At 48.2% G+C, this 9,262-nt stretch overlaps 1 pseudogene; it reads right to left on the bottom strand.

Annotated features, from left to right (window-relative positions):
* Positions 1-3,303: 3,303 nt before the first annotated feature.
* On the bottom strand, positions 3,304-3,729 carry LOC117509862 (annotated as a pseudogene).
* Between the last annotated feature and the right edge of the window lie 5,533 nt (positions 3,730-9,262).

The following is a 9,262-nucleotide window of genomic DNA, read 5'->3' as shown; positions in this document are numbered from 1 at the left end:
GCACATCATGTTCAGTAATATTATTGTTGTTGTGAACAAACATGCAGGCACATACTTTGCACATAGAACCAAAGTTACATCAGGCAACACAAAATGACAGTGTTGGAGTTCTCGATGTCGGCTTCAATTTGATCTTTTGAGGCCTCAGCTATATAATGACTTTGTCTTGGCCTTGGCATTGTCCAGCCTTGCGAGGCTGCTCGTTTTACCTATTTTTCACACTGTTTGCTTCCCACCAAAACAAAAAAGCACCCAACACATTAGCTTTGTGCATACGATGGTATGTGTACCCAATGCTTGAATGCATTATTTTCTCGGCACCACAGTACTACAAGCACACATAGACAAATGCTACATCACGCTACGTCTACAAGTACTAACGTGTAAAAATCTTCCAAAACAGTGTCACTACCCAAGAATTATTATATTCCTTCACTCGAGTAACACGTGATCTGTGATCCCAACATACTGCATCACAAAAAGTATGCTAAAGAATGTACAAGGACGCATCCGACTCACTTTCTGTGGCTTGACATTATTCATGAGTCTATGGGACCGCGTTGCAGCAAATACAATAGACTTTGTTTAGTACTTGGCCTCGGCCTAGGATGCTGTGGCCTGGGTCTTGGCCCCCAATTGTTGTGACTCAGTCTTGGCCTCTGAGACTCAGGTCTTGGTCTTGGTGGACTTGATCATTTACTTACTGTATCACTGAATCACAAAGACTGAATTTGTATAAGTCTGTGTCAACCACACAACTGTTCCATCTTGGTAGGGGTACTTTTTAGTGTTACCTACTTCACGTTAACATTTAACATTTAATTTGTAGTTGTGTGAGGAATCGTAGTGTCTGGATTTGTGATTTTCCTGGACATTAATAACTCGTTCATGTGTGCATGATGACTGCGTCACGTATTCTGTGCTCATTTGGCATGTCAGTCATGCATGTCCTCAGAAATTAATGCGTCCGCATGCTGCAGTATATGCATGAATGAAAGCGGCAGTTCAAGATGATCAGCAGCAACAAACAACCCAACAAAGTTGTGACCAAGTCCATTTCCCACATGTATATGATGGCTCATTACTGTTGTACAGCAACAAATATGTTTGTCAGAACAGCTGGCAAGTTTATTGTTTACAGCACACAAAGTAGAAAGTTCTGGATGGTCTGAGGACCGTGTTGTGCCCTCAGTGGGAGTCCTCCAGTAACACAGATAGCCCATAAGCAAGTCTGTGTACAGTTATGTTCACAATGCAGCTGGTTGTCTATGTGAATGAATGATTAAAGGTCAGAGGTCTTTTGTGATGCCAATGTCTTTAGAGTAGAATGAAAGTCCAAGTGTTTTGGGTCTTGGTCCTTGCTGTCTTACTGTATGACTGTGAGATTTGGACATTTGCTCGTGACCTAAGTTGACAGCTGAATGTCTGTGATACTAGATCACTTCAGAGGATCCTTGGGTACCGCTAGAATGTCTTTGTGTCAAATGAATGATGACTTAGGGAGACTCAGATCAGAAGTATCACTTACATTGTCATGGAATCCCAGCTGCAGCATTTTGCCCATGTGGCGTATTTCTCTGTGTATGATCCAGCATGCTGGTGCTGCAGTGTTGAGGATTCCAGAACCAGGATGGCAAGGGTGCACCAACATTTCACCTGGCCATGGAAGATAAATGGCTACTTTGAACAGATAGTGGATGGACTATGTGAATGCTGCAACAAGAGGGAAGGCCTGACCCAACAATAAAGCCTTTTAACACTGCTTTCAGTTGTAAATGGTTTGATTATTAAGCTAATTCTTGAAGTGTGTGTGGGAGCAGCAATACCTTTTCATGACTTATCATCATTGCTCACTAGACTTAGACAAGGCATTTCTGCAAATGTCCATCCTAGTAAGTACAGGTGGGTCACATGTATCAGTCCTGTTCCCAACAAAATTACCTTATTGTCAAAAGTGGTGCATGTCTGCTTTCTACAGAATTATTAAAATCCACTTGCATGCGCACAAAAAAAAGCTTGATTGTAAAAATGTCAGTTCAGTTTCCAGACAAATGTCTTCTTTGTACCTTCTTGTCCTGATAATCTGGATGCTTTACATCAGGGGTGGCCAAGTTCGGTCCTCGAGAGCCACCTTCCTGACACTCTTAGTTGTCTCCCTGCTCCAACACACCTGAATCCAATGAAAGGCTCATTAAAAGTCTGCTAACGAGTCTTTCATTGGATTCAGGTGTGTTGGAGCAGGGAGACAACTAAGAGTGTCAGGAAGGTAGATCTCGAGGACCAAACTTGGCCACCCCTGCTTTATATCATTTCCTATTTACATTGTGGTCACTTTCCAGTGCTTTTATGCAAAATGATTTATAATCAGACATACTGAAATAAAAGAGCAGCTACAGTCAAAGCCACTTAATTCATAAAGTCATAAAGTAACAGGGCCACAAAGTCATTCCGGTGGAATGACTTTGACTTTGCAAAGCAAGAACAGCTGATAGAGTTCATACATCAAATATTAAAGGGTCTGCATGTTATTTAACAGACTAGCTGCCCATGCAAATCCTTATTATCTACAGAATCCCATTCAGCTCCATGTGCCTGCATTTAAAATTTGAAAATAAATGTCATTTCCTGATTCTGTGTGCTTATACATAATCAGTAAACGTTCTCTCAACTACACTATTCATTCTGTAAGCACAATTATATTCCATTCACAAATGAATATTCTACTGAAATCTTCCCAAAAAATAAATTCAGAAAGATTAAAAAAATAAAAAAATTGAGGCAAGGTGACATAATGTGACTGGAAGAATTGGGTTTCTGCCACCAATTCCATTCTGTAATCTTTACAAGATACCCCGTTTAAATGTTTCCGGTATCAGTTGATGTAGACGTGGGACATCACTGGTGTGTGTCCAATTTTGTCACGAAATTGGTTTAATTTCATCAAGACATTTTTGAACTCACTAGATATCTGAGAAACTACAGTTGACTGATTTGTACTCAACCAGCTCACTCAAATAAGAAGCATAATTATTAAGAGGAAAACAAACAGTTTTGTTCTGCACAAAAAGTCTAAAACTTGGATGTTATGTTTTAAATTAAATTCACAACTCCTGAAAGTGGGTTTCATGAAAAGGGTCACTGCACTTTTTCATTACATTTTCTGGATCACCAAGTGTCTTATACTTGTTGCCAAAATTCCTATGTAGAGGCTGTGGAGATCCAATAATGACGGCCTCCACAAAACAGCATATTTCTGTAGCTGCTGTTTCTTGCACTGTCTTTTTTTTAACTTATCTCAAATTTTTATTGAGCAGATTTCTTGCTTACAGCTGTAACCTAGCCAGAAATTCTGTTCAAATCCCTGGTTCCCTACGCTGTTAGTCTACGACCACCAGTGAGGTCCTTCTCAATCATCTTGAGCAGTTCAGTGGTCTGTAGCACCTTATGGGTCACATTCTTAGTCCCAACCCTGTAGTGGGCAGGACCTCCATAGATTTCAGTAATGGAACCAACACCAGCACCTCCACAAAGGTACAGGTGATGCACAGTAGATGCGGCTTTGATATTAAACCATTTCTCCTCATTGGGGGGAAGCTCCTTGTGCCTGCCTACCTAGCTTTACTAGGTCAGCCCAGTCTGGCACCTTCATCTTTCCTGACATCTTCACAAAGGCTATAGGGCACAAACACACTCCTGCTGGTTGAGATCTTTCACTGTAACACCTGGCATCCTGCTTGTGGACAGCGAAAGGAAAAGCGAGGCTGTGGTATTGTCACAGAAAGCACAAATCAACTGTGAGTGCCACAAAGCGAAGAGGCCAAGTATTGCTACATCTACCATATTGCAGACCAACTGATCCTGGCATTTAAATCTGACCACCATATCTCTTTTGTTGTCATGGGAGGTCTATCCAACCACTGTGATCTGTCTGCGTCCTGATCTGCTGCCTTCAGAGAGTGCTGAGTACTGCAGCCCGGAGCGTTCCAGCCTCCGGATGGTGTTAATTGTATTTGTTGATTGATAAAGTTCACAGACATAAGCTAAACTGATTCTTATTACAATTTGTGCATTCAGCTTCAAGCTTGTTGAACATCACAATTTAATGTTGTTAACTGTGGATTTAAGAAATAACCAGTATGGGCCTTCTAAATATAGCACGGTTTGACTTGTGTATTTGATTTATTATCAGATCTGCATGGCAGGAGTTTCAACCTTCATCATCTGCTCTGAGACTGAAACCTCATCCTTGCATCTGTAGTAAATCTGCTGCAGGGACAAATAATATATGCAATTATCATCTGGTTACTCCCTAAAGGTGCATCTTAAACAGGCAACAACATTTACTACATTAATCATAAAATTTGCCACGCAAACCTGCAGCAGAGACGATCAGCTAAAAGGCAGCTGTTAGTTGTATTAATCAGAGCCTCGGGAACACAGTAACACTGTCAAAGTGTCATCCCACCCCAAACATCTAAGAGGCGAGGGAGTGTTTGTTTTTTATACTGGGATCACCTTCTCCAAACTCCTCGTTATACTAATGGAGAGGTGACTGTGGGAGTGTTCAGGAAAGCAGATTCAGGGATGCAGGTTGAGAAGAATTTACTGCTGCATTCGTGTCAGTTGTGAGGAAATGACCATGGAAATCCTTGTACTTTGGGGGTGTAGATCCAAGCCCGCTACTGTTTTTATTCCCTATGAAATGATTTGTTTGACCATGAAATGACAGGTTTGGCCATCATGTGGATCTGAAGTGGGTAAATGTTTTCCAGTGGCTTGAGAGCTCATCTCACTACCACCAACCCACAGCGTATGCACGAAATAAACTAAATGGACACTAACGCCCCATAGCAGCCAATCTGCTCTGTGTACGCCTGATCCCATCAGATGTCAGGAGCTAAGCAGAGTAGGTCCTGATTACTAATTGGCTGGGAGACTATTTGGGAAGACCAGGAGCTGGATGGGTTTCTCCAGGTAGAACTGGAGTTGCTTCATGAAGGGCATCTGGCATAAAACTTTTACAAAATCCTGATGTGGATTGATTGTAGCAACTCTGTACAAAAACAGGGGCAGCTGAAAGATGAACAACACTTACGCTTTGTTATTACTTACATGAATATGAATCCTAGAAGTCTGTGTGATGTTCTATCTATCTGTGTTATACATCATACTGACAAAGTGAGGAACCTTGGGGTAAATGTGATCCTACGTTGTCCTTTGACCTCCACATTAGGGACATTACGAGGACTGCTTTCTTCCATCTAAGAAATGTAGCAAAGATTTGTCCAATCTTGTCTATGGCTGATGCTGAGACTCCGATTCATGCTTTTGTTTCCTCTAGATTGGACTACTGTAATGCTTTGTTTTCTGGTTTACTGCAGTTGAGCATCAGGGGTCTTCAACTGGTTCAAAATGCTGCTGCCAGACGTCTGAGACGAAGCACAAGGTTTGACCATATTACACCGATTCTGGCATCCCTTCACTGGCTTCCGGTCTCTTTGAGATCAGATTTTAAAGTATTACTATTGGCATATAAAATTGTTCACGGACTGGCACCCCCCTGTCTGGCCAGCCTGGTTGAGTCCTATGTGCCGGCTAGGGCTCTGCGTTCACAGGGTGCAGGCCAATTGTGTGTCCCTAGGGTGAAGAAAAAGTCAGCGGCTTACAGAGCCTTCTCTCACCGCACCCCGGTTCTGTGGAATGATCTGCCTGCGCAGATACGACAGTTCGACTCTGTGGAGACTTTTAAAGCCAGACTGAAGACACACTTGTTCTCCCTGTTTTATCATCCATCCATCCATCAATTTTCTTCCGCTTTATCCGGAGTCGGGTCGCGGGGGCAGCAGCTCAAGCAAAGCCGCCCAGACCTCACGATCCACACACACCTCCCCCAGCTCCTCCGGGGAACCCCAAGGCGTCCCCAAGCCAGCCGAGAGATGAAATCCTTCCAGCGTGTCATGGGTCTTCCCCGGGGCCTCCTCCCAATGGGAGGTGCCCGGAACACCTCTCCAGCGAGGCGTCCAGGGGGCATCCGGAAAAGATGCCCGAGCCACCTCAACTGACTCCTTTCGATGTGGAGGAGCAGCGGCTCAACTCCGAGCTCCTCCCGAGTGACCGAGCTCCTCACCCTATCTCTAAGGGTGCGCCCAGCCACCCTGCGTAGGAAACTCATCTCGGCCACTTGTACCCGCAATCTCGTTCTTTCGGTCATGAGCCAAATCTCATGACCGTAGGTGAGGATCGGAACGTAGATCAATCGGTAAATCGGGAGCTTTGCCCCCCTACTCAGCTCTCTCTTCACCACGACGGTCCGATACAGCGACCGCATCACTGCAGACGCTGCACCGATCCGTCTATCGATCTCACACTCCATCCATCCCTCACTCGTAAACAAGACCCCGAGATACTTAAACTCCTCCACTTGAGGCAAGGACACTCCACCGACCTGAAGAGGGCAAAGCACCTTTTTCCGGTCGAGAACCATGGCTTCGGATTTGGAGGTGCTGATTTTCATCCCGGACGCCTCACACTCGGCTGCAAACCACCCCAGTGCATGCTGAAGGTCCTGACTTGACGAAGCCAACAGAACCACATCGTCTGCAAACAGCAGAGACGAGATTCTGTGGTTCCCAAACCAGACCCCCTCTACACCCTGGCTGCGCCTAGAAATTCTGTCCATAAAAATAATGAACAGAATCGGTGACAAAGGGCAGCCCTGGCGGAGGCCAACGTGCACTGGACACAGGTTTGACTTACTACCGGCAATGCGAACCAAGCTCCTGCTGTGGTCGTACAGGGACCGGATAGCCCTTAGCAAAGGACCCCGGACCCCGTACTCCCGGAGCACTCCCCACAGGGTGCCCCGAGGAACACGGTCGAACACCTTCTCCAGATCCACATGTGGACTGGTTGGGCGAACTCCCATGAACCCTCAAGCACCCAATGGAGCGTGTAGAACTGGTCCAGTGTGCTGCGACCAGGACGAAAACCACACTGCTCCTCCTGAATCCGAGGTTCGACCATCGGTCGAATTCTCCTCTCCAGTACTCTGGAATAGACCTTACCGGGGAGGCTGAGGAGTGTGATCCCCCTATAGTTGGAACACACCCTCCGGTCCCCCTTCTTAAACAGAGGGACCACCACCCTGGTCTGCCAATCCAGAGGCACTGTCCCCGATCGCCACGCGATGTTGCAGAGGCGTGTCAGCCAAGACAGTCCCACAACATCCAGAGACTTAAGGTACTCAGGACGGACTTTATCCACCCCAGGAGCCTTGCCACCGAGGAGCTTTCTAACCACCTCGGTGACTTCGGCCTGGGTAATGGATGAGTCTGCCTCTGAGTCCCCAGTCTCTGCTTCCTCTTCGGAAGACATGACGATGGGATTGAGGAGATCCTCGAAGTAGTCCTTCCACCGCCCAACAACATCCCCAGTCAGGGTCAACAACTCCCCACCTGCACCGTAAACAGTGCCGGTGGAGAGCTGCTCCCGCCTCCTGAGGTGTCGGACGGTTTGCCAGAATCTCTTCGAGGCCGACCGACAGTCCTCCTCCATAGCCTCCCCGAACTCCTCCCACACCCGAGTTTTTGCCTCTGCGACCGCACAGGCTGCGGCACGCTTGGCCTGCCGGTATCTGTCAGCAGCCTCTGGGGTCCCACCTACCAACAAAGATAAGTAGGACTCCTTCTTCAGCTTGCCGGCATCCCTTACTTCCGGTGTCCACCACCGGGTTCGGGGATTGCCGCTGCGACAGGCACCAGAGACCTTGCAACCACAGCTACAAGCGGCCGCATCAACAATGGAGGTGGAGAACATGGTCCACTCAGACTCCATGTCTCCAACCTCCCCCGGGATCTGGGAGAAGCTCTCCCGAAGGTGGGAGTTGAAGACCTCCCTGACAGAGGGTTCCACCAGTCGTTCCCAGCAGACCCTCACGATACGTTTGGGCCTGCCAGGTCTGACCGGCTTCCTCCCCTCCCAGCGGATCCAACTCACCACCAGGTGGTGATCGGTCGACAGGTCTGCCCCTCTCTTTACTCGAGTGTCCGAGACACGTGGCCGAAGGTCAGATGATACGACTACAAAGTCGATCATCGACCTCCGGCTCAGGGTGTCCTGGTGCCACATGCACTTATGGACACCCTTGTGCTCAAACATGGTGTTCGTGATGGACAAACTGTGACTAGCACAGAAGTCCAACAACTGAACACTACTCGGGTTCAGATCGGGGAGGCCGTGCTTCCCGATCACCCCCCTCCAGGTCTCACTGTCGCCACCCACGTGGGCGTTGAAATCCCCCAGGAGAACAATGGAGTCCCCAGTCAGAGCGCTATCTAGTACCCCTCCCAGGGACTCCAGGAAGGTCGGGTACTCTGCACTGCTGCTCGGCCCGTAGGCCGAGACAACGGTGAGAGACCTGTCCCCGACCCGAAGGCGTAGGGACGCGACCCTCTCGTTCACCGGAGTGAACTCCAACACATGGCGACTGAGCTGGGGAGCAATAAGCAATGCAACCCCAGCTCTCCGCCTCTCCCCGTGGGCATCGCCAGAAAAATGAAGCATCCAGCCCCTCTCCAGGAGTTGGGTACCAGAGCCCATGCTGTGCGTGGAGGTGAGCCCGACTATCTCTAGTCGGTATCTCTCAACCTCCCGCACAAGCTCAGGCTCCTTGCCCCCCAGCAAGGTGACATTCCACGTCCCAACAGCCAGGGGCTGTGAGCATGGACCACGCCACCGGGCCAGCCGCCCTCGACCGCCACCCAATCCTCTCTGCACCCGACCCCCATGGCCCCCTCTGCAGGTGGTGAACCCCCAGGAGGGCGGGCCCATGTTGCTCCTTCGGGCTGAGCCCGGCCGGGCCCCATGGGGTAAGGCCCGACCACCAGGCGCCCCAACCCCAGGCCTGGCTCCAGCGTGGGACCCCGGCTCCGCCATACCGAGCGACGTCTCGGTCCTTGATCTTTCACTGGTCATGGAGGTCCTGAGCTGCCCTTAGTCTGACCCATCACCTAGGACCTGTTTGCCTTGGGAGACCCTACAGGGAGCACAAAGCCCCCGACAACATAGCTCCTAGGATCATCCGGGTACGCAAACTCCCCCACCACGATAAGGTGGCAGCTAGAGGGGGAGGTTTTATCATTAGTATTTTATATGATTGTGTGGCTTTTTTATTCTTTTTATTATGTTACATCTTTTACTTGTTCATTCATTCATCTTCTACCGTGTAGTCCAATTAAAGGTCGCGGGGGAGCTGGAGCCCATC

This window comes from Thalassophryne amazonica, chromosome 5, assembly GCF_902500255.1.
Source record: "Thalassophryne amazonica chromosome 5, fThaAma1.1, whole genome shotgun sequence".
NCBI lineage: Eukaryota > Metazoa > Chordata > Actinopteri > Batrachoidiformes > Batrachoididae > Thalassophryne > Thalassophryne amazonica.
The sequence above is the reverse complement of the archived record's forward strand: the minus strand, read 5'-3'. Positions and strand labels throughout refer to the sequence as shown.